The sequence below is a fragment of the Emydura macquarii genome, unplaced genomic scaffold, assembly GCF_026122565.2.
Source record: "Emydura macquarii macquarii isolate MOO-44397 ecotype Brisbane River unplaced genomic scaffold, CSIRO-AGI_Emac_v2 contig_1477, whole genome shotgun sequence".
NCBI lineage: Eukaryota > Metazoa > Chordata > Testudines > Chelidae > Emydura > Emydura macquarii.
Window position 1 is genome coordinate 22,085,355 of NW_027131614.1, and position 10,142 is coordinate 22,095,496.

The following is a 10,142-nucleotide window of genomic DNA, read 5'->3' on the forward strand; positions in this document are numbered from 1 at the left end:
ATCCACTAGGCTAAATGTTATAAGGGAGGTGGTCCTCCTCTTTCCCCCCACGGTTGTTTTACGTGAACTTGCCTGAGGGGCCCAGTCCAGGAGGCATGCTCAGAAGCTTCTTACTGGATTGGATCCCCACTCTCCTCCCCACACAACTTGGGTGGCCAAATGCCTATCTTTCCCAGTTTCTGAATCCCTCTGGAGTTTAGATAGGAGATAGGTGCCCAGATGCCTATAGCGAGGCAGCAGTGGGGAGATAGGTGCCTTATAGCCTAGAGTGAGGCTGCAGGACACATGCCCAGACAAAACCTTGGTATCAAGTTTAGGTGCCTATAGGGTGAGGCAGCAGATGAGCAGGAATTTTGTGGATTGCAGTGTTGCCTAAAAATAAGACTTAGGCACCTAAGTAACTTTGTGGATCGCACCCACTGGCTTTAATATATGCTAAGCTAATTGAGTTAGAGTTTACACAACTCCCTAAAACCACCGTTAAGTATGGGGCTCTGAATGTGGCCGAATAACCCCTGACTTCCAGTTCTGGTTTAAATCACAGACTCAGGGACTTCAAGGGTGAAAAGAAACCATTATTATCATCTAGTCTGACCTCCTGCACACCGCAGGCCACAGAACTTCACCCACCCACTCCTGTAATAGACCCCAACCTAATACTGAGTTATTAAAGTCCTCAGACAATGGTTTAAAGACTTCAAGGTACAGAAAATCCACCAGCAAATGACCGCTTGTCCCTTTTGCAGAGAAAGACAAAAAAACCCCAGGGCCTCTGCCAGTCTGCACTGGGAGAAAATTCCATCCCAACCCCAAATATGGTGATCAGCTAAGCCCTGAGCATGTGAGCAAGGCTCACCAACCAGACACCTGGAAAGAATTCTCTGTAGTAACTCAGAACCCACCCCATCTAACATCCCATCACCAGCCAATGAGCATATTTACTCTTAGTAGTCAAAGATCAGTTAAATGCCAAATTAGGCTGTCTCATCATACTATCCCCTCCATAAACTTATTAAGCTCAGTCTTGAAGCCAGCTAGGTTTCTTTCCCCAAGTGCTCCTCTTAGAAGGCTGTTCCAGAACTTCACTCCTCTGATGGTTAGAAACCATCATCTAATTTCAAGTCTAAACTTCTTGATGGCCAGTTTATATCCATTAGTTCTTGTGTCCATATTGGTGCTGAACTTAAATAACTCCTCTCCCTCCCTGGTATTTACCCCTCTGATGTATTTATGGAGAGCAATCAGATCTCCCCTCAGCCTTCTTTTGATTAGGCTAAACAAGCCAAGCTCAAGTACTAGATCATGCTACGCTCCTAAAATCTAGTCCATGGGAGTTCATTATCATTCGCTTTATCATTCGCTTACTAGTTCAAAGTAGCTTAGAGCTACCAGTAAAAGGCATAAAAGTCAATGTTCGATTAAGACCACTTCCTGCTCACTTCTCAGGTGACTGAAACTACCTGCCTAAAGCAGCAAGAGCTGGCCTTTAATTAGTAATGTAAGTTAGACTATGATACTCATGTTAATGTTTATTTGAAATAATGAACATTGTTTCCCCTTCTGGAAGGTCTCAGATATACATATGGAGGGGGAGGAAAGCCTGATGGAATTGCATGTCCATGACATTCCATGACCCTGCAGAACCATTTCTGTGAAAGCACCACCTGCATCAAATTACAGACCTGAGAAAGAGGCAGAGCCAGGTAAACGGCTGCTCTCTACCGCGTTATCTGATACATCAGTGCAAGATCTAGATTTAGACAACTGGCTCCAAAATTGTGGGTTTGGGGCAGCAGCCACAAGAAGACACATCCTCTCTAGTGCTTACAGTCTTCTGAAATTAGTGCGTATGAAATCAAACCCAGTGGTTTTGGGGAGAAAATATTAAATGGTATGTGAAATGGTTGAATTGTTGTTACATAAAGACTGTTAGCAGGATAGGTTATCTACTTAAATTATTGCTTTTCATGCCCAACACTGAAATTAGTGTCTTCCACAAGAAAGGCTGAACTAAGTAAACAATCCCATGTAAATTATTTTTAATCTAACACAAAAAGGGCCTTCTGTTTGAAATAACTTGTAAAACTTTTCCAATCTGCAAGTGCTAGCACATTTAATAAATTGTTCTGAATTGGAGCTTCGAATACCAGTGAGGAGCAAGGGGAGTATGACCAGCCAAAGTCTGATAAAACAAGCTGGGGTTTGATTAATTTATCAAAACAAATTGGCATCTTAACTGGCAGAGACAAAGGTCTGCAAACCTATTGTGTAGCAATCTGACTCTGTTCTCTATTGCAATTATATTTATATTTAGCAATTTAGCAGGAAGAAATCACCTTTTCTTCTGTGCTGTCTTGGCCTATCTCTGTAATTATAATGTGCACACTTCCAGTAATACTCAAACTTTACCTTTTCTATGTTGCTTGCACTTTTTCTAGATGCGCTTTCGTCACCCAGTCTCTTATTACATGAATTTGTGATCATGATGCGATGATGCAGTGATCCGGTGAATGTAAGCCTCTGTATGGGTTAATGTACTCTCTGTATTCTTTAAAATATTATTCAGTGTTGTAAATTCTAATTACCTTGAGACTTCTATTCTGCTAAAAGTTTGCTTTATAATTTATGCAGATGCATTACTCTGACTTTACCAGGCGACTGGAATCAGACAATCTCATTTGTTCATCTGGCATGGAATAGTGCTGGAGTGATGGATCTGCATGCATCTTTCATGGAATGTAGGACAATGACCTAGTTTCATTACCTTTCAACATCTCATTTTGGTTTGTTTTTCTTCTGCCTCTTTGCTCTAGCAATTCTTAGTCAGCCAAGCTTATGCATAATTTCATTAAGGAGTAGCCTGATTTCTTGTCTGATTTAGTGATACATATTTCTTGTTCAACTGCAGTTCATTGTTAAAGGACTTTAATGGGAACACCACCCAAATATTTTGGGGGGGATGTTTTCAGTTATTGTATGATGATTATTTTTGTATTACTATTATTTTACCTCTTCATTATTTTTGTCTAGGACTTTCAAAGTCACTAGTGATTTTGAGTGACCAGCTTGAGACATCTTAAAAGGCCCTGATTTTCAAAACTTGCAGGCTCCGTTCTTTCTGAAAATCAGGGCTTTTGAAATTTCTCTCAAGCTGGGCACCCAATATTACTAGTTACTTTGGAAATCTTGCCCAGTATGATTGATTATTATTTATTTGTATTAAAATAGTAGCCAGAGACCCCATTCAGGATTGGGGCCCTGATTGTTTTGGGTGTTGTATAAACATACAATAAAAGACAATCTAATTGACCCCTTGAAAATGCCTCAAATTTAAATCAATGTCTCTTAATATCAAACATGTCTGTTAGTGTTAAGACATCTTTTTAATAATGAAGAACAAACTACTAAAGCCAGAATAAGAATCCACCTAAATCAAGCCCTTTATTTAATTGAAGATTTGGATCAGTTCAGATGAAGGAAAGCCGCTCCCTGAATCCACTCATGCCTATCTTCTCTTTGTTGATAAAGTAGAAACTGTGGCTCAAAATATGAGACCCCTGGTCTCCTTTAGTTGGACTCTCAAATATGCTTGCATACTCTTTCTTGCCCTGAATCAAGAAGCTTCACAGAGTGCAAAATTTGAACTTAAGAGACAAAAGAGAGACTGGTTTCAAGCACTCCAACGTTATCATTTCATGGGAGCAGGGGAGGAGTTTAGAACCTGTTTGGAAGATTGCCTAGAATTGGGAGGGATGACCAGCTACTTAGGTACTGGGTTCCTGGTGAAAAGAATTCCAAGAAGAGAGTGAGGGAAGTAGGAAGCTGATGAAAACCTATTGAGAGAGGCCAAAGAGAGTCCCTTAGAGGAAAACACAGTGAATGCCCCAATGAGTTTACATTCTAAGGACTCTCTCCTCCAACACTTATCACAAGACTACTGAGCATAGAACTTTAGTGTTATGAGTTGTTCACTTGTGTTTCTCCTACAGGGTAGCAGTGTTGGCTAATGGATAGAGTAGTGGACTGAGACTCGGGAGACCTGGAGTCCATTCCTAGCTTAGTCACTGGCCTTCTGGGTGATCTTGGGCAAATCAGTTCACCTTAGTTTTCCCATCTGTAATGCACCTTGAGATCTACTGATGAGCTAAGTAATAATTTTACTATAAGTAGTAGTAGTATTGAGATAAGTGGGACCTACCCATGGTAGAGTTATGCCCATTAGGAAGTGTTTACGGGATTGAGCCCTGTATTATGGTCACTGGTGATGGCCACCTTGCTTCAACTATTCTGATACAATATAAAACTTCAATTATTGGTAGCACTTAATATTATGGATCATGGTATTCAGGAATCATCCCTGTATGGCTCCTTTCTTCAGTGTCTTCAGAACTGTGTCCATTTTGCTCTTGACAGGTACAACAGAAATCCCCACCACTCTAGTACAGAATCAAAACCCATGTTTAAGAGCATCTACATGCTTCCCAGTGCTGGGATTTGTTATGCTGATATCGTGGTTCTCATTTTATTCCTATGATGCTTGGATTGCATCATTTCCTCCAGCAATATGGTCCAGCTAATGCTATTGGTTGGTATGACAGACGTTTTTAAAAACTCAGTGACTCACAACTTTTTAAAATCAAATGCAAAGATGCTGCCAAGGTGATTGAGGGCCCTGTGTTGGTGACAATCGTTCATCTTCAGTGGAGATTCAAAATTTGGGAACGTGGCAATTGCTAGGCTGGCTCGAACCAGTGGGACATCAAGTACCTCCAGCTGTGGCCAGATTAGTTAGAGGTTGGCTTATGCCCCAAAACATGAAGGTGAATATCCTTCCAAAACTCTTGGGTTATTTTAATCCTTACTATTCTAAATCTGGTTGGGCATAAAACTGGAAAAAGTACCGTCCTACTGCTCAGTCTTCTCACAACACAATTAAATCCTCTCATACCATCCTGGGAACAGAGGATGACTGTAGCCGTCAGTGATTTTCTGAGACTGATTTAGGAGTAGTAGTCACTGATGTCCTTTTCACCACCAGATTATGCAACAATGCCGGCCTGTCTGATAAGGTGCTATGGAAGTTCCAATAGGTTCCAAATACAGCAGCAAGGTCTCTCATCCAGACTAAAGGATCATAGTTTATTTCCCCAATGCTGACAGCTTTATACGGGCTTCCAGTTAATTAAAGCAATACTGCGCTGTTTGCATGCAAGATTTTGCATGGTCTTGGCCATTAATATGTAAGAGAACTGGTAAACCTTTCTGTGCCCTAAGATCTGCTAATGTCAGTCTTCCAATTCTTATCGAACATTTCGGAGCATGTAACTTTATATACTTTAGCTATGATGTCCCCAAACCATATTAGCTCAATTCCAAAGTTCATTATGATTAATTGATCACTGGTTTTAAACCAAAATTTCAATTGTACAGTGCTCATCTTAGTTTTTGGCTCATGAAGGCAGCAATTTTAATTACATTATTTGTACAGTATCCTGCTATGCTTCAGTGTGAAGAGTGCATTATAAATTTATTTTCCCCACATTTGTTTTTGTTTCACTGTAACTATTCCTCTATTTTCTCACTTGTTTTCTCTATGATTAGATCACCAACCCTTTTTTAACATGAGCTAAATCCAAACTATTCTCTTTTGTTCTGGGAGGCTGGGGTTTTAGGGAGTTGTTTATTTGTGGGGTAATTCTTATATTTATGTAGATCAAGGCATTAGACATTTTTATCCTCCACTTATTAACAAACCAGATGGTACAGGCTGCAACCACTCACATTTCCAATTATCAGACTGCAAAATGAAATATACATGGGGCAAAGGAGAGGATGGCTATTAAAGAAGCATCACTGAAAAGTGGCTTCTTGGAGACCTTGATTTACAAAAGGGGATAGGAGTTAGAGTATGACAGCCTCCTACACAGTGTGCAGAATTAGCCTGGGCAAACTCGTTTAATCTCCGACATTTCAATACTTTTTCACTCTTTCCTCCTCTTGTATCAACCCTTATCACTGAAATCTTAACTCAGCTGCTGAAATTTAGATTTTATTTGTGTAAAATAGAAGAGCAATTTGATTGGCTTTCAAAACTATCAGTTTGGGTGTGTAGCCAGAGAAGGTATAGAAGAATTGGAAATGAATGTGTAATTTGTGCATCCTCCTTCCCAATACTTTCCTCCTCCCCCACACATACATATTATTACATCTTAATAATAAGGAAATTGTTTCAATACCCAGAGGAGGATACAAGTAGCTTCAAGTATACAAAAAAAGCTAGCACAATTTATACAAGTATTGTTCCATAAAGTTAATGTTCAACCTTTGACTTCAAATATAACAATATCTGATTATGCTTATGTCACAGTGCCTCAGTTGGTCACAGCTGCGGACACCAGATTCAGGACAAACTGCTGAGAAATAGGGCAGACTTACCCCCAAACTGGTGGTTATTCTATCATTAGCTATATCAAGCCAGTAACAAAAGTAAACTTCTGCGTCACCACACTGGTTAACAAGAAGTCAGCAATGCAGTCTCCTTAAGCATCCCAGCCCTTATTGCACCACCCAGACACTAGACTTTATCATCTTCTTCATATGGCTGATGTAAATGTAGAGCAACAACTATAATTTCACATTCAGATGGTTAAGCCAGATAATTGCGTCTGGAGTAGCAGAGTGTATTGCTGTGATGCCTCTTTTGTATTTATGAATCAGGCATTGAGTTGTTACAGACTTTATAATGAGGGGTTATTGAAAACCAATTTAATCAAACAAAGGGTTTTTCTGATCTCAAAAGATCAGCCACATAATCAGGTCAATATATAACTCAGGTCTTACCCAATAATCACCCTGTTGCCAATCTTTTAGCAACTGAAATCTAAATCTTTATTTATAAAGAAGGAGAATTAAAATGGATAAGAGATCACATACATACAATAATGGCAATATTCTTACATCAGGTTTGTAGCAGTGATCTTATAAACTGCTGGCTTGTAAAATCTCTGGTAACTTCCAAAAGATTGGAAGGTCCTCAGCCCATCGTCAATATGCTCTTTTCAGTTGTAAATCCACAGTTCAGAGAGTCAGAGCAGGAAAGATGCCAAAGAGGGATGTTTCCAGGGCCTTTTATACCCTCTCCCTGGGGATGGAATTTTATTGTCCAAAACACAGCACACAGCTCAGTTTGTGGAAAAGTACAAGTACAAGCTGGAGTCCAGAGTCACATGAGCAAGTCACATGCCCTTACATGTCTTGCTGACTCACAGCCAGAATATGGGTAATTGCTGCCTCTAAGGCATCCACAGATATGGCTTTCTGGGCAGGCTGAGTTTTCTTCTATGGCCCAGTATAAGGGTATCTCCACACTGACGGTGGCAAAGTTGCCGCTGCCAGATCGATCTTTCTGGATCGACTGAGCGGTCAGTGTAGACCCGTTCAATTGATCAAGAAGTCAACTGAGTAAACCCATCCCCTCAAGTAGCGCAGTGCAGTGAAGATGGCATGCAGAATGGAAGCACAGCAGTCGATGGGAGTTATGCAAGCTGCTCAGCGTAGTTTGCGTAACGCCTGTCGACTGCCGCCAAATCTCCAGGTAAATGTAAACCAGGGCTAAGAGTTAATTGTCTGTAATGGGCCACCAAGCTTGAGTAGTCCATTCACAATGGCTGGCTAGACCAGATGTAAACTACTTTGTGGGTGTTACCCCAAGAGTAAACACATTTGAAATACAGGGGTATAGAGTAAATTCATAATGTCAGCTACAGTGATGATACACGGGTTTAAACACAGTAATCTTATTTAGCATCCCATAACTTTTCTATTGACCACCCCCATAATTTGTACAACTTTTGTTGCAATTGTCTAAAAGTGGCAATATTAATGATCTAAATGATCACATTTCAATCATACAGCATCACAGCTTATAGGTATATGTTTTTAACAATCTGTGAGTTAGATCTTTTTCGAGGGACTCACACCCCTGGTCAGTTATTCCTGATAACATTGACGATATCAACTCGGTTGAGTTAATGGCAGCAGTTACAGTGTTTTAACTTAGTCTGCACAGACATCTGTGGGGACTGTTTTAGGTGAAATTCCTATCATTTTGGCCTGCAAAGCATAAGCACAAGCAGTTAGGGCTATAGTGAATTATGTGTGAAGTGTTTTGCATGAAATTCACATACCCTTTCCCCCCCTGTTTCAGGCTAAAAGCACTATTACAAATCAAATGGTGGCTGAAGCTATGGCTCAAGAATTGGTCAGCTAGGAGAATTTAAGTTAAAAGAAATTTTCTCTAGATTTCTCGTTATTCCTACCAGCTATTCAGGGATTAATGACCCAGGATGTATATTAATGGATTCTGATGGGTTGCCACAATTTGAGGCATTTCAGATTGAAGGGTATAGATGGAGAAATTATCGAGAACATCAGTCCCCATCAAAAAAAAATCCTTCTATGAGAACAGGGAAGAAGATGGCCTTGTGGTTAAGGAACAGGACTGGGAATCCAGACGTTTGTTATGTTGCTAGCTCCTGTACTTCCTATGGGAACTTGGACAAGTCACTAAGGAAGTGTTTTCAGACATGAGCGTCAATATCTGGATACTTACCTCTATGTACCTGCACCTGCTTTCACATTTCAAATATGCCTATTAGGTGCAAGTCTGTCAGTACAAATTCCCTCTTGGGTTCACACAGGTGTTTTGACTATTTAAAGAATTAACATGCAAGTACATGTGCGTGCTACTGCGGATGCACATAAGGTGAAGGCTGGGAGAGGCGTGATTGGAAATTTAACTCCTACTCCTCCTGTATCTCAGTTTCCCATCTTTGAAATGGGGATGATAATACTTCCCCCACCATCATTGATGGCAGTAGTTCTAACTGATGTTTGTAAGCACTTTGAAATGCTTTAAAGAAAGTACAAAGTGTTAATCAGTGAATTCATTTATAACCCAGAAAGGACCTTTGTGGCCCCCATAGCTGGTGTTTACTAAGTTACATTGTTCCAGTAAAGTGTATCCCATCACCTTCCTTCTGGATCTATTCTTCTGAAGGCCACTTCTGTTACTGACATTCCCAGGGAAGGTTAAGAAGAGAGGAGAAATGTTCAAAACATAATCTCCTTACAGGTTTAAGACTGAGCTGACAATCTCTCACAACTGCACCAGATCAGTTCTCTGTTTTTTTTTTTTTGTTTCATTTAATAAATAGGGTTAGTCCAAAGGTTGATTGGTTTCCTGAAGACAAGGAACTCAGCACTGAATTAGATGTTTGAAGAGCACTGACATTCAAGCAATTATCTCAGGCCTGTATTGCAAAGAAGTGGTTAAATAGATGAACATCTGTGTACTCACGTAGAGTTGCTGTTTCACCCACAAGCAGCTGTGGAGAGCACAGGCAAAAATTCTCTACATGGTGATAATTACAGAGTGCATTGCAAAGGAGGCATAGTCACAAAAGCATGCAATCAGCAAATGCTTTTTACTTTATCTGGAATGGGGCAGCCCTGCCAGATCCAAGGCTGATGTACATAAAATGGGTTTCTCGGCCAAATTAAAAAAGAAAAAAAAAATCAGATCTGAGCAAGTTTGGGAAACTCGCTTGGTGAACAAGATTTTTTTTTTTTTTTTTTAATTTCAAGTTTGCCTGGCTAGCAAGCTTCATTAATTCAATGGGAGAAACAATTAAGCACCTAAAAGTGCCATCCTGGGCTCCCAAATTCTTCAATGAGTTGCAATATGAAACCATTCTCTGTGGTTTTGTTTGAATAAACTTTAATTGCTCACTCTACACTCCTGCTCTATCTCAGACTGATGCTGTTAGCAAACTATTTCAAAGAGCCACATTATTATAATTATTTATTTGTTTGGTGTTAGTACCTCGGGGCTCCAGTAAGGACTTGGGGTCACATTGTGCTAGCCACTGTATTAGCATTTAATGAAGTGCTGCTCCCTGACCAAAGGGTCTTATGATGTACTAATTTTTCCTTCTTACTTTCTTTCAAGCTCTTGGTCTTTGCTCTGTACAAGTGAAATTCTCTCCTGTACCAGCACAAGGTCCATGACCCACGTATGGACTGGCACAAAATCTATCCATCACTGAAATCCCACTTAGGGGATTTTTAGGATTTAAGTGGGA